The 13559-nt window shown below is 43.9% G+C and overlaps 1 protein-coding gene across 1 annotated transcript in view; it reads right to left on the bottom strand.

The window, feature by feature from the left end:
• The window catches only part of RET (ret proto-oncogene), a 150911-nt gene that overhangs the window by 112577 nt on the left and 24775 nt on the right, over positions 1-13559 (bottom strand). The window lies entirely within an intron of this gene.

The following is a 13559-nucleotide window of genomic DNA, read 5'->3' as shown; positions in this document are numbered from 1 at the left end:
TTGATTAGCTTATATCTTCCCCAGTACAGTGCCTGGCACACAGTAAGCACTTACGAAATACTATATATATCCCAGGAGGGCCAGTGTGGCATAAATATATACTATATATATATATACTATATAGTATATATAGTACTATATATAGTACTATAGTACTATATATATAGTATACTACTATAGTATACTACTATATATATAGTACTATATATAGTACTATAGTACTATATATATATAGTATACTACTATAGTATATAGTATATATATAGTATATATTTATGCCACACTGGCCCTTCTGGGATAGCTAAGGGAATCTGTCATGTCCGGAAACAAGTCAGCTGGCCACCTTAGGAGTTAATCTGGAAGGATCAGTTCAGGTGAAGCTGGGCCACTATGGAGATGCCCCCCCGCCCCTGTCCTGGGTGTAATAATAACAATAATGATAATTATGGTACTTGTTAAGCACTTACTATGTGCCAAGCACTGTTCTAAGTGTTGGGGTAGACACAAGATAATGGGGTTGGACATAGCCCCCATCCCACATAGGGCTCACAGTCTTAATCCCCATTTTACAGATGAGGTAACTGAAGCAGAAGTGAAATCATCAATCGTATTTATTGAGCGCTTACTATGTGCAGAGCACTGACTTGCCCAAGGTCACACAGCAGGTAAGCGGCAGATCCAGGTTTGGAGCCCAGGTGCTCCTGACTCCGAGGCCCGTGCTCTTTCCTCTAGGCCACTAGTGCTTCTCACTAGACACATTCAGATACAGGGACACACACCTGCTCAGAGAAATCAGATGGTGCCGTGTTCTAGGAGTGCCCAGTATCTGCCAGGGAACTCCCCGTTGCATCCGTACCCCAAATATTGCCAGCACAGCCCGTGCTGTACCCACTTAGCACCTGTTAACCCTTGAGCAGTGGCAGTGGTGGCAAACCCCATGACAGGGCTTGGGCGGAGGTTGGCAGGGTCTCCAGCAGTGTTTATCTGGGGCTTGGCAGCATTATCTCCACTGTATAGTGTGGAGTGCTTGGCACACAGTAAGCACTTAAATACTACAATTATTATTATCAGTATGTATTTTGTTTCTGCCCCTTACTCTCATCTTCTGCCTTTCTTGTCCCTCTCTTTTCCATCTCTGCCTGTTGTCGTATTTATTGAGCACTTACTGTGCAGAGCACTGTACTAAGCACTGGAGTGTGCACTATTATGGAGAAGCAGCATGGCTCAGTGGAAAGAGCACAGGCTTTGGAGTCAGAGGTCAGGGGTTCAAATCCCGGCTCCACCAATTGTCAGCTGTGTGACTTTGGGCAAGTTACTTCACTTCTCTGTGCCTGTTACCTCATCTGTAAAATGGGGATTAAGACTGTGAGCCCCCCGTGGGACAACCTGATCACCTTGTAACCTACCCAGCACTTAGAACAGTGCTTTGCACATAGTAAGCGCTTAATAAATGCCATTATTATTATTATTTTTATTATTATTATTACAATATAACAGGCATTCCCTGCCCACAGTGAGTTTACAGCCTCGAGGAAGAGCTTAATGCCCTTCTCAGCTTGTCCCTCTTTGCTCCCCTCTTCCTTATCCCTTGGTATTTCACTCTCTCTGTCTTTTTCCTTCTTGGACTTTCCTTATCCCTCTGTCCCTTACCCACTCTATCCTTTTTCATTTTTTCTTTTCCCCACCTTCTCACAACTTGTTTCTGCACATCCCTGATGATCTTATCTTTTTGTCTTTTCTACATTTTTTGCCTCATCCTCTAAGGGCCCTTCTACTGGCCCAAACTGAGCTCTCAAAACTCTGGTCATTTTACTCAAGACCGAAGTAGTCAATGAATCAGTAAATCAATGGTATTTATTGAGTGCTTACTGAGTGCAAAGTCCTGTACTAAGCACTAGGGAGAGTGTAACAGTTGGCAGACACATTCAGAGCTGAACAGAAGAAGAGCTAAACCTAAGTGGACTAAATGGGATCCAATTCCTCCCTCTATAAACACAGACACAGCTCTGGGACATAAATTTAGGTCTCGGTTTCCTAATGTGGAAAATGGGATTATAAATTCTGCACCTTTGTCTCAAAAGAACATTTGTACAGTCTGCATACTTGAGTGGCTGTGGACACCATGAAGAGCCTAGTTACTCCGTTTAACATCTGGCTCATTGTTTCCCAAACTCAGCCTTTGGGTCAATGACACGACATAACACAATGGTAGTGGACTACCAAATCATCTAAAATGTTATATTGTACTCTCCCTAGTTCTTACCCCAGTGCTCAGCATACAGTAAGCACTCAATACGATTAATTGATTGATTTTCCTTAAACAAAGCAAGCAGTACATGTTGTACCGCCAGTTCCTGGATTCCAGTTTTGGCTTTGGAATTTTCCCTGCACCTTGAACAGGACTTGAGCCGCTCCTGGGAGAACAGTATTAGAGCTGGCTGACGCTAGCTGTTTAGCCCAAGCCTCTTGCACTGATTTAAGAATACATCATGCTTATTCTCTGGCAGAAGACCTAGACGAGGACCATGGTTCAAACAGAGCTGCAGAGGCTGGGATTTTCCTTCCTGTTTCATCTAGCGCTAATGCAAAGAGCAGAATCCTGACGTCTGAGGGACTATCGGCTGGGAAAGAGGTACCTATCACCCCTGGAAGTCAAAAGCACGGAGACATCTCACTGTGAGTGTAGCCTGTGCCCCAGCAGGTACAGCCCTGATTCAGTGTGCGGATTTTTTCTTGAATTAAAACTCAACCTTCATCCCTGACTTCTGTTGCCAAAACCCCTTACTCGGGCCCCTCCTCTCCTTTCATCTGGACTAATGTTGTTATTCCCACTACAGGATTCACATTTAGCCTCCCGTCACTCACAAAAATGTAAAAGGAAGTCCAATTTAAGACCCATCCTCAGAGACCACTGGCTGTCTGCCCAGTTCCGTATCAGTTCCCTAATCTGCTAGGCTCTTGCCACAAAGTCCTCCTGTGGTTCTGACCTCATCTCTTTCTGTTCTCGGTCCCTCTACTGATCCTTTCCATTCCCCCACCTTTTGGCTCTTCTTCCTTCTTGAGTCTCCCCAGTTTCCCTTCCTGGTCTTCCCAGGGACCCTTCCCCTCCCCCAGTCTCAAATTCAGAACCAACATCTTTCCTCTTCAAACTAGGCCCCATGCTTCTCCAGTTTCATGTTCTGTAGAACCCATCCTTCGAAGGATGGCAACTCAGAACTATCAACTCTGCTGGGTTATATCAACGAGACATAGAACTCATCTCCATCTGATAGATATCTGCATTTCAGGAAAGGTGTCTACCAACTCTGTTGTATTCAACTCTCCCAAGTGCTTAGCACAACGCCCTGCATTTGGTAAGCGCTCAATAAATATCATTGGTTGATTGACCTCCATGACAACTCTACTAGTTACCCAGACAAAATTTCAGCCCTAAGCAGGGGGTTCAGTGGGAAAATGATGGAGGTGGGAAGGAAAGAGAAAGAAGGAGAAAGGCTTGGAAGACCTGATAATAGTTCATTAGGAAAGGGGGTTGCTTTTCTAATCTTTTCTGGCCTGCAAAACTGGGGAGAGAGAATACTTGCCATATCAGGGATGGTTTGATTTTCTCAGAAGGAGGTCAGCAAACTGAACCAAAATCTGAGAAGAGCAACACATGACGAATCCAAAATGAAAGAGATGGGAGGGCACAAGAGAAGAAATACCTGTCAACAAGGATCAGAAGAGTACTGATTTAAGATGGTTCAAAAAAGATAAACTTATGGACAAATTTATAAAAAATACCTAAGGAAGAAAGTTGGTAAGCTGTTCTCTGTAACTAGAAAAGGACTTACAAGGCAGAGAAAGATTTAGAGATTTAGACTAGACATCAGGATGAATTATTAATATAAAATGACCAGGCATATTGCTTTGGGTGAGACAGTCACAACCTCAGGGATTCTGTCCCACTATCCTGAAGCCTAAGGTGGGTCTTGTTTCAGTTGGGGTGGTGGCTATGACAGCAATGACAGTGGTTGCTATTGCTGCCCCCTGAAGAAGAAAAAGAAGGGGAAAGGAAGAGGAGGAGGAAGAGATGAAAGAAGAGAAAGAGGAAGAGAAGATAAAGAGGAGAGGGAGAAAGAGGAGAAGAGGGAGAAAGAGGAGGAGAGGGAGAAAGAGGAGGAGAGGGAGAAAGAGGAGGAGAGGGAGAAAGAGGAGGAGAGGGAGAAAGAGGAGGAGAGGAGAAAGAGAAGGTGAAGGAGAAGAGAGGAGGAGGAGGAAAGGGAGGAAGAGAAAGAGGAGAAGGAATAAAGAGGAGAAGAGGAGGAAGAGAAGGAAAAGAGGAAGAAGAGGAGAAAGAAAAGGAAGAGAAGGAGAAAGAGGAGGAGGAGGCAAAGGAGAAAAAGGAGAAGGAGGAGGAAGAGAAGGAGCAGAGGGAGGAAGATGAGGAGGAGGAGAGGGAAGAGGAGGAAGAGGAGGAGAGGGAGGAGGAGAAAAATGGGGAGGAGAGAGAAGAGAGAGAAGAAGGAAAGAGAAGGAAGAGAAGGAAGAAAGAAAGGAGGAGGAGGAAGGGCAGCATTGTTGTTACATTTGAAGGAGCTATTTTGGATACCATATGTCCACTTTCAGCCCTGCCAGAAATATACCACCTAGCTGCACCAGAAACTCCCATTCATGGCCCAGGGAAGCCCAGTTGAGCACAAATAGGAGTCTTGAGGGAGAAGGGGGAGCTGGGAGGATGGTGGAGGGTGGCTGAGAGCCGGCACTTGGAGGTGAGGGCAGATCCAGCATGGTGTAAGTGGACAGAGCATGGGCATGGAAGTCAAAAGATTCCAATCCCAGCTCCACCACCTGTCTGTGTGACCTTGGGCAAGGTACTTCACTTTTTTGTGTCTCAGTTATCCCACCTGTAAAATGGGGATTGAGACTGTGAGCCCCAAGTAGGACCAATCTGATTTGCATGTATCCACCCCAGAGCTTGGTTAAGTGTCTCATACATAGTAAGCACTTAACAAATATCATAATTAATTATTATTATCATTGTTGTCCTGCCAAGGTGTTCCAGAGGTGGGGGTGCTAAACAAGAGATAAGGCCAGGGCTGGGGCAGGAGTTGAGGAGGGACCAGACAAATTTCAGGCTAGGCCCATAGAGCAGGTGGCCCTGCCACTGTGGCAATACAAGAATACTGATCCGCGAGCCATGCTGCAAGTGAAGAAAAGCCACTTGTGGCTCATCGATGGTAGTTTGGCCACTCCTTATACCCAGCAGAGCAATAGAAATGCAAAATTAAACCAAGGAGTGGAAACTTTGAGGGAAGAAGTAAAACATTTTTAACCTGAGGACAGAGAGGTTGCCGCCCACCTTTTGTTTCATACACCTAAACGTGGCCAGTGGAAACCCCTGGAAAAGAGACAAATTTGGCCCCAACAATTCTCTGACAGCACTCTCTGGAAATCATCACCATCACAATACTACCACTACTAATAATAATATTTTTTAAGCACTTACTGTGTGCCAAGGCCTGTACTAAGCACTGGAGCAGATACAAGATAATCAGGTCAGATACAGACACTGTCCAATATGGGGCTCACTGTCTAAGAGGGAGTGGGAACATGAATTTAACCCCCATTTTACAAATGAAGACACTGAAGTACAAAGAATTTAAGTGGTTTGCCAAAAGACACATGGCAGGTTTCTGGCTGAGTCGGGATTGGAACGCGGGTCCTCAGTCATATGTCTGAGAAGGAAAACTGAAGAGTCATCACAGGCAAGTCGTCACCCTGGGGGAGAGATATCAGATGTACTCTGAAAACTTTTTTCCATCTCTGATTCTGCAATGCTGCCTAAGTAATGATGCTCCCTTACTGTACTCTTATAATAGTCACCTTGGACTCATTAACAAATTCAAGATACCTTATATCTGAGATTATGGCAATTTCACGTCCATTGGGTAAGCAATAGCTGCTTAGAGAAAGGAAATAAAACAGGCCTGTCAGAGCTTTGGAGTAAAATATTTCAGAGAAAGCCTATAGTTCACAACAGAAACATGTTTACGCTGGATCAGAGAACTTCAACTTGCCTTCCCTCACTAAAATTACTTTAGGAGAATGATATCATGACATCATCCCAACTGTGACTACATTAAGGCAGGGCAATTACAGATAATCAACTTACACTATATCTGCCAGGTTATTTTTAGCTGTTTTATTGAGGTTTATCGAGACAGTGAAGGACTCCATTTGACTTAGAAATATGATGTTAGCAGGGGGCGTTTACTTGCTGGCCATTGAGTTTTTCTTCTTTTCATTTTCATGCATGAGTCTGGCATTCATTCACCCGTCATGACACGAACACAGGTACCATGGCCATTCTCATTCACCCGTCAAGACATGAACACAGGTACCATGGCCAGTTAATAAGGCAGGTCCCGTGAATCTCAATACTGGGACCTCACAGAGTTCCATAATGATTGTGGTATCTGCTAAGCGTTTACTATGTGTCGGGCATTGTATTAAGCGCCGGCGTAGATACAAGATGATCAGATCCCAAATGGGACCCACAGGGTAAGTAGGAGGGAGAATGGGCATTGAATGCCCATTTTACAGATGAGGGAACTGAAGCCTGGAGGAGTTAAGTGACTTGCCCAAGGTCACACAACAGACGAGTGGTAGAGCTGGGATTAGAACCCAAACCCTCTGAATCCCAGGCCTGTGCGTTTCCACTAGGTCATGCTGCTGTTTCTCATCTCTTGAGTCTACTCCAATTTATGTACCAACAATTGTTGCGCAAAGAAGACTTCACTGCAAATAGCAGCATTGAACTGTTCTTGCTTAGATAAAGGATAGAAAATAAAGGTATCAGCTTTGTGGGGAGATGCAGGGACTTGAGTATCTACGAGAATTTAAAAATGTGTGGCTGAACGTGGCTAATTGCTGCTGGGAGAGCCGTTTTTCCCTACTCAGCTAATGAAATGGCTAGATCCTAAGAAAAGGATAAGGATGTATCAAATAGAGATTCTAGTTGATCCCACTTGATTATAGCGCTGCTTCTGCCTCTCTATTCTAGTTGTCTACTGAATGAGCTTGGGTCAGACAGTTTGTGGAAAAGAGCAAATAGCAATTTAAAGATCAGTGGACTAAAGCTAATTTCCTCAATCCTGTGTGATAACTCCAGGGACCAGTGAAACTTTGAAAGATCTGGATATCTAGTTCAAACTTGGCATTCTGAAAGGATCATGACACAGGAGGATTTTCATGTTGGGTAATGCCTGATATCATTACATCCTGCCTTTTAAGCTTCCAATTTGATTTGGGATAAGGAGTGGAGAAGAGTCAGGGAATCACAAATGCTCATCCCCCCATCTCTCTATTACTGTTATCCCGACTTGCCAAATTTGAATGCCGTATAGGGCATGGCTAATTAAAATGTCTACTGCAGAAATACAACTGCAACAATGGCAGAACCCCTGGAATTTCCTGCATAGTTCTCAAGGCACGCCTGAAAAATGCGAGTATTGCCAATCAAGAGCTTTTGACTGCTTGATCTATCTGAATCAGAACTATGGGGGCTGGGCTCATGTTTTGACCATCGCATCACAAAGTAAGAATAGGAGACTCAGTCCGTCTACAAACATAGGGAAATCAATCATACTGAGTGCTTACTATGTGCAGAGCACTGTACTAGGCACTTGGGAGAGTACGACAGAAGTATCGGACACATTCCCTGCCCATAACAAGCTCACAGAGATTCAGTCTATCTAAAAACAGGGCAATCAAGGAATCACATTTATTGAATGCTTACTGTGTGCAAAGCACTGTACTAAGTGCTTGGGAGAGTTCAATTAGCAGCATCTCCTGAATCTGGCAGACCAGTACTCCACCTGATTCAGCACCACCATGCTGCTGGACACAGGACTCCCTCCTGAAAATGGGGTCTGCATCTCGACACCTTCTGATCTCCCTCACTACAAATGGAACTCGTTCTTTTGAAGTAGAAACAGCAATACACACCACAGCCTAGTCCACAGACTTAAAAAGGAGACACGAAAACCCAACTCCAATTGCTAATTGTTTCTGGAAGAGAGAGCCATTTTTCTACCCAGCAAATGAAGGGGCTAGATCTTAGAAAAGAAAACAGACCTATTATATCGGAGATTCTGGGAGACACTACTTGATTTTAGCTCTGTTCATTCTGGCTGTCTACAGAATGAGCTTGGCTCAGAGCAGTTGTGGAAAAGGGCAGTTAGCAATTTAAAGATGACTGATACAGTGATCTTCTTACCCACTCCCCTTTATTGTGTTCATGCTGTTGTTCCCTGAGAATAATTTTCTTTAGCGGGGAAAACTATGTGAAGGGCTCAACAGCACCAAGAAAAAATGTCTTATGGGGAAATCCCCTAGCAGTGCCCCCTGAAAAATAAAGTCAGCCAGTCAATCTGCTTACTGTGTGCAGAGCACTGTACTAAGTGCTTGGGAGAGTACAATATCACAATAAACAGACATATTTCCTGCCCACAATGTCCCTCCATTTGCTTCCTTTCCTGCATTCACCTCTCTGGCATGCACACATGCAAACACACATTCAGTCAATCGTATTTATTGAGCGCTTACTGTGTGAAGACCACTGTACTAAGCGTTTGGGAAATAGAATTATAGCTATATGCACATCATTAACAAAATAAATAGGGTAGTAAATATGTACAGGTAAAATACAGTACACACCCACACACCCCCTTCCTCCTCCCCAACACCTTTTCCACCGCCCCCCTTCCTCCACCCCCGCAGAGGAGGGCATGACCAGAAACACTTAGTAAAGGTGACTTCCAAGTGATTTTACTGCAAATCGTAACAACCAACATCCAGAGTTCAATGACACAGGGCTCTGAACTGGACATTTCATTCCCAAAAACGTTCTCGGGAGCAGGTCTACATGGTACTATGTTTTAAAAATGCAATGCAGCGAACCTTTAAATCAAAGTACTTGGTACTTGATGTCCTTTCCTCCCTTGCCTAGGGGCTCACACCTGCTCTCCACAAATAAATTCAGAGAAGCAGAGCACAAAAGTACCTGATAAAAATGGGAAGGCAACTGAAAGGATGATGAGCCATGTCCAGTCACAGACAATTGGCATAGCTGGTCATACCCTGGCAACATTCCTGGGGCCGGGGTCTCCCAAGAAGGCCCTCCAAGATTAAAATGTCCTTCAGGAAGGGATGCCATTTCCTTAGGAGATGCCAGCTTTCAAGCTGAGACCCCCTTTTCGATGGCGGTAATGCCCTTATTCATGTATTCTGAGTCCAAACACGTGAAAACAGAAGGATTTAAGTGAAGAGATCCATATGGATGACAGGTGGGAATCAGGCAACCTACTTAACAAAACCAATGAGGCTTCCTGTATCTCAGTCACGGTGGGAAGCGGTACAATCCCTGAAGGCAACAAACAGACAGGTAACATTGCTATCTCATCCTGCGGACTTGTCCTCGGCCCCATGACACGACAACCTCGGTGGGGGGTGATATAACCCAGTTCCCATCACCCCGGAGCTTCTTCGGCTCTTATTTCTGGATTGCCAAGCTGTTCTCAGCTTCAAAAAAGCTATATGCTGGTGTAGAAACCAAAATGTTTGCTCAAAGCTCTGTCTACCTGTTGCAACCCAGAAGCAGCTTAGCTAGTTCAGTGGTTAAGCTTCTACTGATAGGAAAGAGTTATCTGTCTGTTCAGGCCAAGACTTTTGGTGTTTGAGGCAAAAGGAAGAGACATGGGATGCAGTTGAACTACTAGGTGGGAAGCAAAGGTTAAAAAGAGAGAGGCAGCCAACCCTAACCACATAAGGAAATGGCTTGATTTGCCCATTAGATAGACAAGGCCCTGGCTCCATCCACGGTCCAACTCAGATGGAAACTGGCTTTCAGACTGGCTTTTAGGCCATTCTGGTTCACCTTTTCCACCCCTTGCCAATTTCCTGGTGAATCCAATAGCAAAAATCCCTCTGATAACACCCAGCTCCACGGTGACCGAGAAAAGGCTCAATCAATCAATCAGTGATATTTATAGAGCATTTACTGTGCAGAGCACTGTACTAAGCACGATTCATCCAAACTGGGCACAGATCAAAAGACTTCAATACACAAACTTTTTAGAACCCACCCATAAGTAAGAATGGATTTCTTCTACCGGAGTTATGCAACGGAGCACAAAGTGCTTGCTAGTCTAATTTCACACTTCACATTGGCCTAGGCAACCACTTCGATCCCTTTCTGCATCTTAGGAATTAAAACACCAACAAGATTGATGGGTGAAAAGTTAGACGCTAGACTGTACGTTTCTTTAGACACCAACTGTATCCATCAGATATGTTGTACTGTGCTCTTCTAAGTGCTTAGTACAGTGCTCTGCACATAGTACGTGCTCAATCAATACCATTGATCGATCAGTCCTCCCTGATTAATAACAATAATAATAATAATTTTGTCATTTGTCAAACGCTATGTGCCAAGCACTATACTACGTGCTGGGGTAGATTTAAGATGTAAGATAATCATAGGGCTCACAGTCTAATTAGGAGAGAGAACAAGCACTGAGTTCCCATTTTACAGATGAGGGAACTGAGACACAGGGAACTTAAGTGACTCGCCCAAGGCCACACAGCAGACAAGCAGTGGAACTGGAATTTGAACCCAGGTCCTCTGACTCCCAGCCCCTGCTCTTTCCACTAGGCCACAAGGCTTCTCATCTGATTCACCTTATTTAGATCAGTTAGAGTAAGTGGGATTATTTTCCCCTTTATGTGGAGGAGGCTTCATGGTCTTCCCTTGTTCCATCAGCTGAATCCCCACCAGAAACTGCTCAATGGCTCTCTTGAACCTGGGAAATAGATTCAGTAAGTGGTTAGACAAAGGAGGGGTAATAATAATGGCATTTGTTAAGTGTTTATTATTTGCTAATCACTGTACTATGTGCTAAGGTCTCTCCTATAAATCAATGCCTTATCGTGGCAGGAGAGTTTACGTACCCCAATGAAGCTTAGAGCTATGCCACTGAAAGATATTCTCTCACCAAGGTTACTCATAGTGGAAAGGTCCAAGCTGAATCATAATGAGCTTTAAGGCTGAAGATAATGAGTTTCTATTTGACGCAGAGTTGGATGGGCAATCATTGGAGATTTTCAAGGAGTGGGGAGAAATGGACTGAAATTTTTTTTTTTTTTTTTAGAATAATGATCCAGACAGCAGAGTAAATAAAGTTAAGGACTGGAATAGGGAGATACAGGAGGGAGAGAGGTCAGGGGATGCAGTAGTCAAGATAGGCTATGCTATGTGCTTGGATCAGTACTGAAGAGAAAAAGGTGGATTTTAGTGATGTTATGTAAGTTGAACCAAAAGGATTTGATGACAGATTGAACATGTGGATTGAATGAGAAATGGGCTGAGGATAGTGCCAAGGTTAAGGACTTAAGACACAGGAAGGATAGTGGTGTTGTCTACAGTGATGGCAAAGACAGGAGGAGGACAGAATTTGGAAGATGAGGAGTTCTGTTTAGCACATGTTAAGTATTAAATTCTGGGGTGTCACATTCAAGTAGAGATGCAAGACTGCAGAAGAGAGAAGTCAGAACCGGAAATGTAGAGTAGAGAATCACCTGTTCAAAGATGGTAGTTGGAGCCTTGGGAGCTAATGAGTTCTCCGAGGGAGTGGGTGTAGATGAAGGATTCATTCATTCATTCATTCAATCGTATTTATTTAGCGCTTACTGTGTGCAGAGCACTGTACTAAGCACTTGGGAAGTACAAGTTGGCAACATATAGAGATGGTCCCTACCCAACAAGGAGCTCACAGTCTAGAAGGGGGAGAAAAACAACAAAACAAAACATGTGGAAAGGTGTCAAGTCATCAGAATAAGTATAAAGCTAGATGCACATCATTAACAAAATAAATAGAATGGTAAATATGTACAAGTAAAATAGAGTAATAAATCTATACAAATCTATCTGATTATCTTGTATCTCCCTCAGCACTTAGAACAATGCTTGACACGTAGTAAGCACTTAACAAATACTACTATCATTATTATTATTATTATTATTATTATTATTATTATTGTTGTTATTATTAAGGGGCAGAGCCAGGATTAGAAATCAGATCCTTCTGACTCCCAGACTGTGCTCTATCTACTAAGCCATGTTGCTTCCACAGTTACATATGTCTGTGGGATTCTGCTATGTGGCAGGAAGAGGTGAATTGCTCTAAAAGCCAGGCTTTTACAGGCTCAAGCTGGGGAAGATGGAAGAAAGTCTCCAGGCCCTCACACCTACATGTTGGGTTCCTCCCTCAACGAATGCATTAAGAAATGATTCCTTCTCCTCCTTCCCAGCAACCAGAAAGCAGCCAGAGCTAACTCTCCACTGTCTGCCAGTGACCCAAGACACAAATAAAAAATGCTTTTGAAACTAAGCCTCCTATACAAGATGCTTCATTATGTAAAACATGCTTTTACTTTCAGGTTTTCTTTTCTAATGTACCTTTCCTCCATGGCTTTGGTAAACAGCAAGCCAACAGTCCCCCGTGGTTTTCAAAAAGCGAACAGAAAGTTATAGTCCTAAGAAACTGGCCCTCCCTGAGCTCTAGCTGCAGCCCTCTATAAGGATTCCTTCCAAGCACTAAGGAATGCTAAAAACCAAGAGTCCTCAACACCAAGCAACGACTGAAAAAATGTTTGCTGAAGAGAAATCTCAAGCTCACGTTATTACACAATGGCACAAACTTCTCCCATCAAAAACCAAGGGAGACAAGGAATTTATTGCTGTAATACTGAGGCATCCAATAAAAGACACATAGTATTTGGGATAGATACAATATAAGGTCAGAGAACTTGGAGTCTAATCCCAGCTTTGACACCTGCCTTCCTCATAGCCTTGGACTAGTTGCTTAACTTCTCTGTGCCTTAGTTTCCTCATCTGCAGAACAGGGATTCATACCTGTCCTCCTTCCTAGACTGCGGGATCTATGTGGGGCCTGATTATGCTGAATCTACCCCAGTGCTTGGTACACTGAACGTGTAGCTCAGTGGAAAGAGCACGGGCTTGGGAGTCAGAGGTCACGGGTTCAAATCCCGGCTCCACCGCTTGTCAGCTGTGTGACTTTGGGCAAGTCACTTAACTCTCTGAGCCTCAGTTACCTCATCTGTAAAATGGGGATTAAGATTGTGAGCCCCACATGGGACAACCTGATCACCTTATATCCTCCGCAGCGCTTAGAATAGTCCTTTGCACATAGTAAGTGCTTAACAAATACTATGATTATGATTATTGCTGTTGTTGTAAGCAGTTTGGACATAGCCCCTGGCTAAGAAGGATGGAGAACAGGTATCTGATCTCCATTTTAAAGTTGAAGAAACTGAGGCCCAGGGAAGTTATCTAACTTCCATTCATTCATTCAATCGTATTTATTGACGCTGGCTGTGTGCAGAGCACTGTACTAAGTGCTTAGGAAGTACAAGTTGGCAACATATAGAGACGGTCCCCACCCAAGAACGGGCTCACACAGCAGGCAGATGGTGGAGTCAGGGTTAGAATTCCCGACTCC

The sequence above is a fragment of the Tachyglossus aculeatus genome, chromosome 3, assembly GCF_015852505.1.
Source record: "Tachyglossus aculeatus isolate mTacAcu1 chromosome 3, mTacAcu1.pri, whole genome shotgun sequence".
In the NCBI taxonomy this organism is placed as follows: Eukaryota; Metazoa; Chordata; class Mammalia; order Monotremata; family Tachyglossidae; genus Tachyglossus; species Tachyglossus aculeatus.
Note: the sequence above shows the minus strand (reverse complement) of the source record. Positions and strands in the feature narration are given on the sequence as shown.